Source organism: Mesoplodon bidens, assembly GCF_964165515.1.
Source record: "Mesoplodon bidens genome assembly, contig: HAP1_SCAFFOLD_97, whole genome shotgun sequence".
Taxonomy (NCBI): Eukaryota; Metazoa; Chordata; class Mammalia; order Artiodactyla; family Ziphiidae; genus Mesoplodon; species Mesoplodon bidens.
In genome coordinates this window covers 483,473-496,829 of record NW_027672422.1, presented here as the reverse complement: position 1 = coordinate 496,829, position 13,357 = coordinate 483,473, and positions in this window count along the sequence as shown.

Genomic DNA, 13,357 nt, shown 5'->3' with positions numbered 1-13,357 from the left:
GGGAATGGAGTATTGTGATGAAAAAGGCATGGAGCTATTTTATGGCAGAGTTCAAGGAGCCTTCTGACAAGTGTCAGGGGAATTGGAATGACAAGCGTTTTGAGCATTGTGATGACTCATGTCATAGAGCATTGAGATGACAAGGGCATGGAATATTGTGATGACAGGCATCATGGAGCGTTGTGATGACAAGGGTCATGCAACACTGTGATGACAATGGCATGGAGCATTGTGATGACAAAGGTAGAAAGCAATGTGATCCCCAATTACATGGAGGATTGTGGTCACAATGGGAATGGAGTATTGTGATGACAACCGCATGGAGCATTGTGATGACAAGGTCATGGAGCATTTTGCTCACAAAGGCATGGAGCATTGGGATGACAAGTGTCATGGAGCACTGTGATGACAAGCGTCATGGAGCATTGTGATTACAGTGGTCATGGAGCATTGGTATGGCAAGGGCCTGGATTATCATGATGACAAGGGTCATGGAGCATTTTGGTGACAGGTGTCATGGAGCATTGTGATGACACGTGCCATGGAGCATTGTGATGAGAAGGTCATGGAGCCTTGGGCTGAACATACTCATGGAGTATTGTGATGACAGGGTCATGGAACATTGTTGTGACAAGTGAATGGAGCCTTGTGATGAAAAGTTCCTGGAGCATTGTGATGAGAAGACCATGGAGCCTTGTGATGGCAAGTCTCATGGAGCATTCTGAGGAAACGTGTCATGGAGCATTGGGATTACAGGGGTCATGGAGCAGTTTGATGAAAACGGCATGGATCATAGTGAAGAAAAAGACATAGAGCCATATCAGGAACGGGTTCAAGGAGCATAGTGATGAGAAGTGTCGGGAGCATTGTGATGACAAGTATATTGATCATTGTGGTGACAAAGTTCATGGAGCATTGTGATGAGAATAACATGGATAATTCTTTTGATGAGTGTCATGGGTCTTTGTGATGACAAGTGTTATGAAACATTGTGATCACAAGGGTTTGGAGCATTTTGATAACAGTGGTCATGGAGCATTTTGATTTCATTGTGATGACAATAGCATGAAGCATTATGATGATGGACATGGTGCATTGTGATGACAGGGATCATGGAGCATTGAGATGAAAAGTGTCATGGAGCATTTTGATGACAGGGGTTATGGAAAAGTGTGATGTCAGGGGTCATGGAGCATTTTGATGATAAGGTCATGTAGCATTGTGATGACAGGTGTCATGGAACATTGTGATGACAGGGGTGAGGGTGTATAGTGATGACTAGTGATGGAACACACTGATATCAGTGGTGAGAGAGCATTTTGATGAGAAGTGCATGTAGCATTGTGGTGACAAATGTCACAGAGTCTTGTGAGGACGAGGGCATGGACAATTGTGATGACAAAGGTAATGGAGCATTGTGATGACAAGAGTTTGGAGCATTGTGATTACAAGGGTCACGGAGCATTGTGATGACAATGGCATGGAGCATTTTGATGATAAGGAAATGGAGCATTGTGAAGAAAAAGGCATGGAGCTATTTTATGACAGAGTTCAAGGAGCCTTCTGACAAGTGTCAGTTAGCATTGGGATGACAAGTGTTTTTAGCATTGTGATGACACCTCTCATAGAGCATTGTGATGACAAGGTCATGGAATATTGTGATGACTGGCATCATGGAGCGTTGTGATGACAAGGGTCATGGTGCAATGTGATGACAATGTCATGGAGCATTGTGATGATAAGGGCATGGAATATAGTGATGACAATGGCATGGAGCATTTTGTTGAGAATCCCCTGGAGCATTCTGATGTCATCCGCCATGGAGCATTGTGATGACATATATCAGATCCATTGTGATGACAGTGACATGGAGCATTGTGATGACAAGTGTCAAGGAGGATTATGATGACAAAGGTAATGGAGCATTATGCTGACAACGGCTTGGAGCATTGTGATGACAAGGGCATAGAGCATTGTGATGACAGGGGCATGGATCATTGGCCTGAAAAGTTTCATGGATTATTGTGATGACAGTGCGCAAGGCAAATTGTGATGACAAGGGCATGGAGCACAGTGATGACAATGTCATGGAGTATTGTGTAGAGAGTTGTCAGGGCGCATCACGATGACATATATTATGGTCTATTGTGATGACAATGGCATGGAGCATTGTGATGCCAAGTGTCATGGAGGATTGTGATGCCAAAAGTAAAGGAGCATTATGATGACAAGGGCATGGAGCATTGTGATGACAAGCGTCATGGAGCATTGTGATGACAAGGACATGGAGTATTGTGATGAGAAGACCATGGATAATTGTGATGACCTGCGTCATGGAGCTCTGTAATTACAAGGGGCATGGAGCATCATGAGGACAGGTGTTATGGAGCATTGTGATCATAGGAGTCATGGCACATTTTGATGACATGTGTCATGGAGCATTCTGATGAAAAGCTTGTGGAGTATTGCGATGACAAGCACATGGAGCATTGTGATGACAAGTTCATGGTTTTTTGTGAAGACAGTTGTCAGGGACCATTGAGATGACATATATCATGGTCCATTGTGATGACATTGGCATGGAACATGGTGGTGCCAAGTGTCATGGAGGATTGTGATGGCAAAGGTAAAGCAGCATTGTGATGACAAGGGATTGGAGCATTGTGATAACAAGGGTCATGGAGCATTGTGATGATAATGGAATGGAACATTTTGATGATAAGGGAATGGAGTATTGTGATGAAAAAGGCATGGAGCTATTTTATGGCAGAGTTCAAGGAGCCTTCTGACAAGTGTCAGGGGAATTGGAATGACAAGCGTTTTGAGCATTGTGATGACTCATGTCATAGAGCATTGAGATGACAAGGGCATGGAATATTGTGATGACAGGCATCATGGAGCGTTGTGATGACAAGGGTCATGCAACACTGTGATGACAATGGCATGGAGCATTGTGATGACAAAGGTAGAAAGCAATGTGATCCCCAATTACATGGAGGATTGTGGTCACAATGGGAATGGAGTATTGTGATGACAACCGCATGGAGCATTGTGATGACAAGGTCATGGAGCATTTTGCTCACAAAGGCATGGAGCATTGGGATGACAAGTGTCATGGAGCACTGTGATGACAAGCGTCATGGAGCATTGTGATTACAGTGGTCATGGAGCATTGGTATGGCAAGGGCCTGGATTATCATGATGACAAGGGTCATGGAGCATTTTGGTGACAGGTGTCATGGAGCATTGTGATGACACGTGCCATGGAGCATTGTGATGAGAAGGTCATGGAGCCTTGGGCTGAACATACTCATGGAGTATTGTGATGACAGGGTCATGGAACATTGTTGTGACAAGTGAATGGAGCCTTGTGATGAAAAGTTCCTGGAGCATTGTGATGAGAAGACCATGGAGCCTTGTGATGGCAAGTCTCATGGAGCATTCTGAGGAAACGTGTCATGGAGCATTGGGATTACAGGGGTCATGGAGCAGTTTGATGAAAACGGCATGGATCATAGTGAAGAAAAAGACATAGAGCCATATCAGGAACGGGTTCAAGGAGCATAGTGATGAGAAGTGTCGGGAGCATTGTGATGACAAGTATATTGATCATTGTGGTGACAAAGTTCATGGAGCATTGTGATGAGAATAACATGGATAATTCTTTTGATGAGTGTCATGGGTCTTTGTGATGACAAGTGTTATGAAACATTGTGATCACAAGGGTTTGGAGCATTTTGATAACAGTGGTCATGGAGCATTTTGATTTCATTGTGATGACAATAGCATGAAGCATTATGATGATGGACATGGTGCATTGTGATGACAGGGATCATGGAGCATTGAGATGAAAAGTGTCATGGAGCATTTTGATGACAGGGGTTATGGAAAAGTGTGATGTCAGGGGTCATGGAGCATTTTGATGATAAGGTCATGTAGCATTGTGATGACAGGTGTCATGGAACATTGTGATGACAGGGGTGAGGGTGTATAGTGATGACTAGTGATGGAACACACTGATATCAGTGGTGAGAGAGCATTTTGATGAGAAGTGCATGTAGCATTGTGGTGACAAATGTCACAGAGTCTTGTGAGGACGAGGGCATGGACAATTGTGATGACAAAGGTAATGGAGCATTGTGATGACAAGAGTTTGGAGCATTGTGATTACAAGGGTCACGGAGCATTGTGATGACAATGGCATGGAGCATTTTGATGATAAGGAAATGGAGCATTGTGAAGAAAAAGGCATGGAGCTATTTTATGACAGAGTTCAAGGAGCCTTCTGACAAGTGTCAGTTAGCATTGGGATGACAAGTGTTTTTAGCATTGTGATGACACCTCTCATAGAGCATTGTGATGACAAGGTCATGGAATATTGTGATGACTGGCATCATGGAGCGTTGTGATGACAAGGGTCATGGTGCAATGTGATGACAATGTCATGGAGCATTGTGATGATAAGGGCATGGAATATAGTGATGACAATGGCATGGAGCATTTTGTTGAGAATCCCCTGGAGCATTCTGATGTCATCCGCCATGGAGCATTGTGATGACATATATCAGATCCATTGTGATGACAGTGACATGGAGCATTGTGATGACAAGTGTCAAGGAGGATTATGATGACAAAGGTAATGGAGCATTATGCTGACAACGGCTTGGAGCATTGTGATGACAAGGGCATAGAGCATTGTGATGACAGGGGCATGGATCATTGGCCTGAAAAGTTTCATGGATTATTGTGATGACAGTGCGCAAGGCAAATTGTGATGACAAGGGCATGGAGCACAGTGATGACAATGTCATGGAGTATTGTGTAGAGAGTTGTCAGGGCGCATCACGATGACATATATTATGGTCTATTGTGATGACAATGGCATGGAGCATTGTGATGCCAAGTGTCATGGAGGATTGTGATGACAAAAGTAATGGAGCATTGTGATGACAATGGCTTGGAGCATTGTGATGACAATGGCCATGGAGCATTGTGATGACAAGGGCATGGAGCATTGTGATGAGAAGACCATGGATAATTGTGATGACGAGCGTCATGGAGCACTGTATTGACAAGGGCCATGGAGCATCGTTAGCACAGGTGTCATGGAGCATTGTGATAATAGGTGTCATGGCGCATTTTGATGACAAGAGTCATAGAGCATTCTAATGACAAGCTTGTGTAGTATTGTGATGACAAGCACATTGAGCATTGTGATAACAAGTTCATGGAGTTTTGTGAAGACAGTTGTCAGGGAGCATTGTGATGACAAAAGTCATGGAGCATTGTGATGACTAGGGCATGGAATATTGTGCTGACAGGCATCATGGAGCCCTGTGATGACCAGTGTTATGGAATATTGGGATCACAATGGTTTGGAGCATTGTGATGACAGAAGACATGGATCATTTAGATTTCAAGGAGCATGGAGCATTGTGATGACAAGGGTAGTAAGCAATGTGATCCCAAGTTTCATGGAGGATTGTGGTCACAATGGGAATGCAATATTATGATGACAAGGGCATGGAACATTGTGATGACAAGTTCACATAGCATTCTGCTCACAAAGGAATGGAGCATTGGGATGACAAATGTCATGGAGCACTGTGATGACAAGGGTCATGGATCTTTGTGATTACAGTGGTCATGGAGCATAGGGATGACAACGGCCTGGATTATTGTGATGACATGGGTAATGGAGCCTTTTAATGACAGGCGTGATGGAGCATTGTGATGACAGGTGTCATGGAGCATTGTGATGAGAAGGTCATGGAGCTTTGGGCTGAAATGTTCATGGAGTATTGTGATGACAAGGTCATGGAACATTGTTATGACAAGTGAATGGAGCTTTGTGATGACAAGTTCCTGGAGCATTGTGATGAGAAGACCTTGGAGCGTTGTGATGACAAGTCTCATGGAGCATTCTGAGGAAAAGTGTCATGGAGCATTGTGATTACAGGGTTCATGGAGCAATTTGATGAAAACTGCATGGATCACTGTGAAGAAAAAGACATAGAACCTTATCAGGAACGGGTTCAAGGAGCATAGTGACGAGAAGTGTCAGGGAGCATTGTGATGACAAGTATATTGAACATTGTGGTGACAAAGTTCATGGAGCATTGTGATGAGAAGAACATTGATAATTGTTATGACGAGTGTCAATGGGCTTTGTGATGAGAGGTTTTATGAAACATTGTGATCACAAGGGTTTGGAGCATTTTGATGACAGAGGTCATGGAATATTGTGCTGAGAAGTGCATAGACCTTTGTGATGACAAGGGTCATGGATCATTGACCTGACAAAATCATGGAGCATTGTTATGACAAGGATCAGAGAGCATTGAGATGAGAAGTACATGGAGCATTGTGGTGACAATAGTCACAGAGCCTTGTAATAACGAGGGCATGGAAAATTGTGATGGCAAATGTCATGAAGCATTGTGATGACTGGAGTCAAGGAAAGTTTTCATAAAAGAGGTGATGGAGCAATGTGATGACAATGGCATGGAGTATTGTGATGACAGGGGCATGGAACATCGGTCTGACTATTTTCATGGATTATTGTGATGACAGTTGACATGGTACATTGTGATGACAAGGGCATGGAGCACTCTGATGACAAGGTCACGGAGTATTGTGTAGAGACGTGTCAGGGAGAATTGTGATGACATATATCATGGCCCATTGTGATGACAATGGCATGGAGCATTATGATGCCAAGTGGCATAGAGGATTGTATGACAAATCTAATGGAGCATTCTGATGACAAGGGCTTGGAGCATTGTGATGACAAGCGCATGGAGCATTGTTAGGACAGGGTCATGGAGCATTGGTCTGAAAAGTTTCATGGATTATTGTGACGACAGTGGGCATGGCACATTGTGATGGCAAGGGCATGGAGCATTGTGATGACAAGATCATGGACTATTGTGAAGACAGGTGTCAGGGAGCATTGTGATGGCAAAGTTAATGGAGCATTCTGATGACAAGGTCTTGGAGAATTGTGATGACAAGAATCATGGAGGGATGTGATTACAAGGGCATGGAGCTTGGTGATGACAAGGGCCATTGAAAATTTCAAAGATATCGTCGTGAAGCATTGTGATGACAAAACACATGGAGCTTGCTATGACAGGGATCATGGGGCATTAGGATGACAATGGCATGGAAAATTGTGATGACAAGAGCCTGTATCATTGTGATGAGAAGTGTCATGGAGCATTGTGATGTCAATTTCATGGATTTTTGTGAAGACAGATTTCAGGGAGCATTGTGATGACATATGTCACGGTCCGTTGTGATGAAAATGGCATGGAGCATTGTGATGCCAAGTGTCATGGAGGATTGTGATGACAAAGGAAATGGAGCATTGTGATGACAAGGGCTTGGAGCATTGTGATGACCAGGTTCATGGAGCTTTGTGAAGACAATGTCATGGAGCATTGTGATGATAAAGGCATGGAGCATTGTGATGAAAAAAGCATGGAGCTATTTTTTGACAGAGTTCAATGAGCCTTCTGACAAGTGTCACGGAGCATTGTGATAACAAGTGTATTGAGCATTGCGATGACTATCTTCATGCAGCATTGCGATCAAAAGGGCATGCAATACTGCGATGACAGGCATCATGCAGCGTTGTGATGACAAGGGTCATTTGACTTCGTGATGACAATGGCATGGAGCACAGTGTTTGGAATGCCCTGGAGCATTCTGATGACATGTGTCATTGAGCATTGTGATGACATATGTCCGGTCCATTGTGAAGACTATGGCATGGAGCATTGTGATGCCAAGTGTCATGGAGGATTATGATGACAAAGGTAAAGGAGCAGTGTGATGACAATGGTCATGGAGCGTTGTGATGAGAAGGGCATGGAATATTCTGATGACAGGCATCGCAGAGCGTTGTGATGACAAGGGTCATGGAACATTGTGATGACAATGTCATGGAGCATTCTGTTACGAATTCCCTGGAGCATTCTGATGACATGTGTCATGGAGCATTGTGATGACGTATGTCCTGTCCATTGTGATGACAATGGCATGGAGCATTGGGATGCCAAGTGTCATGGAGGATTATGATGACAAAGGTAATGGAGCAGTGTGATGACAACGGCTTGGAGCACTGTGATGACAGGGGCATAGAGCATTTTGATGACAGGGGCATGGAGCATTGGCCTGAGAAATTTCATGTATCATTTTGATGACAGTGGACATGGTGAATTGTGATTACAAGGGCATCAAGGACTCTTATGACAAGGTCATTGAGCATTGTGTAGAGAGGTGTCAGGGAGCATCGTGATGGCATATATCATGGTCTATTGTGATGACAATGGCATGGAGCATTGTGATGCCAAGTGTCATGGAGGATTGTGATGACAATGGCATGGAGCATTGTGATGATAAGGACATGGAGCATTGTGATAAAAAAAGCATGGAGCTTTTTCATGAGAGAGTTCAAGGAGTCTTCTGACAAGTGTCAGGGAGCATTGTGATGCCAAGAGTATTGAGCATTGTGATGACAATGGTCATGGAGCATTTTGATGACCAGGGCTTGGGGCATTGTGATGACAAGGGCATGAAGCATTGTGATGACAAGGTCATGGAACATTAGTGTGACATTTTTTTGGATTATTTTGATGACAGTGGGCATGGTGCATTGTGATGGCAAGGGCAATGAGCATTCTGTTGACAAGGTCATGGACTATAGTGAAGACAGTTGTCAGGGAGCATTTTGATGACATATGTCATGGTCCATTTCGATGACAATGGCATGGATCATTGTGATGCCAAGTGTCATAGAGGATTGTGATGCCAAAGGTAATGGAACATTGTAATGACAAGGGATTGGAGCATTGTGATGACAAGGGTCATGGTGTATTGTGATGACAAGGGCATGGAGTATTGTGATGAGAAGACCGTGGATAATTGTGATGATGAGCGTCATTGAGCACTGTAATGACAAGGGGCATGGAGCATCGTGAGGACAGGTGTCATGGAGCATTGTGATGATAGGGGTCATGGCGCATTTTGATGACAAGTGTCATGGAGCATTCTGATGACAACCTTGTGGAGTATTGTGATGAGAAGCACATGGAGCATTGTGATAACAAGGTCATGGAGTTTTGTGAAGACAGTTGTCAGGGAGCATTTTGATGACAAAAGTCATGGAGCATTGTGATGACTAGGGCATGGAAAATTGTGATGACAGGCATCATGGAGCCCTGTGATGACCAGTGTTATGGAACATTGGGATCACAACGGTTTGGAGGATTGTGATGACAGAAGTCATGGATCATTTAGATTTCAAGGAGCGTGGAGCATGGTGATGACAAGGGTAGTAAGCAATGTGATCCCAAGTTTCATGCAGGATTGCGGTCACAATGGGAATGGAATATTTTTTTGACAAGCACAAGGAATATTGTGATGACAAGGTCATGTAGCATCTTGCTGACAAACGTATGGAGCATTGGGATGACAAGTGTCATGGAGCACTGTGATGACAAGCGTCATGGAGCATTGTGATTACAGTGGTCATGGAGCATTGGGATGACACGGGCCTGGATTACTGTGATGGTAAGGGTAATGGAGCCTTTTGATGAGAGGCATGATGGAGCATTGTTATGACAAGTGAATGGAGCCTTGTGATGACAAGTTCCTGGAGCATTGTGATGAGAAGACCATGGAGCCTTGTGATGACAAGTCTCATGGAGCATTCTGAGGAAAAGGGTCATGGAGCATTGTGATTACAGGGGTCATGGAGCAATTTGATGAAAACGGCATGGATCACTGTGAAGAAAAATACATAGAACCTTATCAGGAACGGGTTTAAGGAGCATAGTGATGAGAAGTGTCAGGGAGCATTGTGATGACAATTATATTAAACATTGTGGTGACAAAGTCCATGGAGCATTGTGATGAGAGGAACATGGATAATTGTTATGACGAGTGTCATGGGGCTTTGTGATGACAAGTGTTATGAAACATTGTGATCACAAGGGTTTGGGGCATTTTGATGACAGAGGTCATGGAGCATTTTGATTTCATTGTGATGACAATAGCATGAAGCATTATGATGATGGGCATGGTGCATTGCGATGACAGGGTTCATGGAGCATTGAGATGAAAAGTGTCATGGAGCATTTTGATGACATGGGTTATGGAACATTGTGATGTCAGTGGTCAGGGAGCATTTTGATGATAAGGTCATGTAGCATTGCGATGACAGGGGTCATGGACCATTGTGATGACAGGGGTGAGGGAGTATAGTGATGACTAGTGATGGTTCACACTGATATCAGTGGTGAGAGAGCATTTTGTTGAGAAGTGCATGTAGCATTGTGGTGACAAAAGTCACTGAGTCTTGTGATGGCGAGGGCATGGACAATTGCGATGACAAATGTCATGAAGCGTTGTGATGACTGGAGTCAAGGGGAATTTTCATAAAAGAGGTCATGGAGCATGGTAATAACAAGGGCATGGAGCATTGTGATGACAAGGGCGTGGAGCATTGTTATAACAAGGTCATGGAATTTTGTGAAGACAGTTGTCAGGGAACATTGTGATGACATATGTCATGGTCCATTGTGCTGAGAATGGCATGGAGTATTGTGATGCCAAGTGTCAAGGAGGATTGTGATGACAAAGTCATGGAGCATTGTGATGATAAGGGCATGGAGCATTGTGATAAAAAAGGCATGGAGCTTTTTCATGAGAGAGTAATAGGAGACATCTGACAAGTGTAAGGAAGCATTGTGATGACAAGTGTATTGAGCATTGTGATGACAGTGGTCATGGAGCATTGTGATGACAAGGGCATGGAATATTGTGATCACAATGGCATGGAGCATTTTGTTGAGAATCCCCTGGAGTATTCTGATGTCATGCGTCATGGAGCATTGTGATGACATATATCCGGTCCATTGTGATGACAATGGCATGGAGCATTGTGCTGCCAAGTGTCATGGAGGATTATGATGACAAAGTTAATGGAGAATTGTGATGACAGGGGCTTGGAGAACTGTGATGACAAGAGCATAGAGCATTGTGATGACTGGGGCATGGAGCATTGGCCTGACCAGTTTCATGTATTATTTAGATGAGAGTGGGCATGGTGCATTGTGATGACAAGGACATGGAGTACTCTTATGACAAGGTCATGGAGTATTGTGTAGAGAGGTGTCAGGGAGCATCGTGATGACATATATCATTGTCCATTGTGATGACAATGGCATGGAGCATTGTGATGCCAAGTGTCATAGAGGATCGTGATGACAAAAGTAAAGGAGTATTCTGATGACAAGGGCTTGGTGCATTGTGATGACAAGGGCATCGTGCCTTGTGGTGACAGGGTCATGGAGCATTGTTTTGACATGTTTCATGGATTATTGAGAGGACAGTGGGCAAGGCGCATTGTGATGGCAAGGGTATTGAGCATTTTGTTGACAAGGTCATGTACTATATTGAAAACTGTTGTCAGGGAGCATTTTGTTGACATATGTCATGATCCATAGTGATGACAAATGCTTGGAGTATTGTGATGACAAGGCCATGGAGAATTGTGATAAGAAGACCATGCATAATTGTGCTGACGATCGTCATTGAGCACTGTAATGACAAGGGGCATGGAGCATTGTGAGGACAGGTGTCATTAAGCATTGTGTTCATAGGGGTTATGGCACATTTTGATGACAAGTGTCATGGAGCATTCTGATGACAAGCTTGTGGAGTATTGTGATGACAAGCACATGGATCATTGTGATGACAAGTTCATGGAGTTTTGTGAAGACAGTTGACAGGGAGCATTATGATGACATATGTCATGGTCTATTGTGATGATAATGGCATGGAGCATTGTGATGCCAAGGGTAATGGAGGATTGTGATGACAAAGGTAATGGAACACTGTGATGACAAGGGATTGAAGCATTGTGATGCAAAGGGTCATCGAGCATTGTGCTGACAATGGCAGGGAGCATTGTGATAATAAGGACATAGAGCATTGTGATGAAACAGGCATGGAGCTATTTTTTGACAGATTTCAAGGAGCCTTCTGACAAGTGTCAGGGAATATTGTGATAACAAGTGTATTGAGCATTGCGATGATAATGTTCATGCAGCATTGTTATGACAAGGGCATGAAATATTGTGATGAGAATGGCAAGGAGCATTGTGTTGAGAATGCCCTGGAGCATTCTGATGACATGTGTCATGGAGCATTGTGATGACATATATCCGTTCCATTGTGAAGAAAATGGCATGGAGCATTGTGATGCCACGTGTCATGGAGGATTATGATGACAAAGGTAATGGAGCATTGTGATGGCAATGGTCATGGAGAGTTGTTATGACAAGTGTCTTGGAATATTGTGATGACAAGTGTATTGAGCATTGCGATGATAATGTTCATGCAGCATTGTGATGACAAGGGCATGAAATATTGTGATGAGGATGGCAAGGAGCATTGTGTTGAGATTGCCCTGGAGCATTCCGATGACATGCGTCATGGAGCATTGTGATGACATATGTCCACTCCCTTGTAAAGACAATGGCATGGATCATTGTGATGCCAAGTGTCAAGGAGGATTATGATGACAAAGGTAATGGAGCAGGGTGATGACAACGTCTTGGAGCATAGTGATGAGAAGGGCATAGAGAATTGTGTTGACAGGGGCATGGAGCATTGGCCTGACAAGTTTCATGTATTATTTTGATGACAGTGGGCATGGTGCATTGTGATGACAAGGACATGGAGCACACTTATGACAAGGTAACGGAGTATTGTGTAGAGAGGTGTCAGGGAGCCTCGTGATGACATATATCATGGTCCATTGTGATGACCATAGCATGGATTATTGTGTTGCCAATTGTCATGGAGGATTGTGATGACAAAAGTAATGGAGCATTGTGATGCCCAGGGCTTGGAGCATTGTGATGACAAGGGCAAGGAGCATTGTGATGACAGTGTCATGGAGCATTGGTCTGACAATTTTCATTGATTATTGTGATGACAGTAGGCATGGTGCATTGTGATGGCAAGGGCATTGAGCATTATGTTGACAAGGTCATGGAGTATAGTGAAAACAGTTATCAGGGCACATTTTGAGAACATATGTCATGGTCCATTGTGATGACAATGGCATGGAGCATTGTGATGCCAAGTGTAAAGGAGGATTGTGATGCCAAAGTTAAAGGAGCATTATGATGACAAGGGCTTGGAGCATTGTGATGACAAATGTCATGGAGCATTGTGATGACAAGGACATGAGGTATTGTGATGAGAAGACCATGGATAATAGTGATGACCTGCGTCATGGAGCTCTGTAATGACAAGGGGCATGGAGCATCGTGAGGACAGG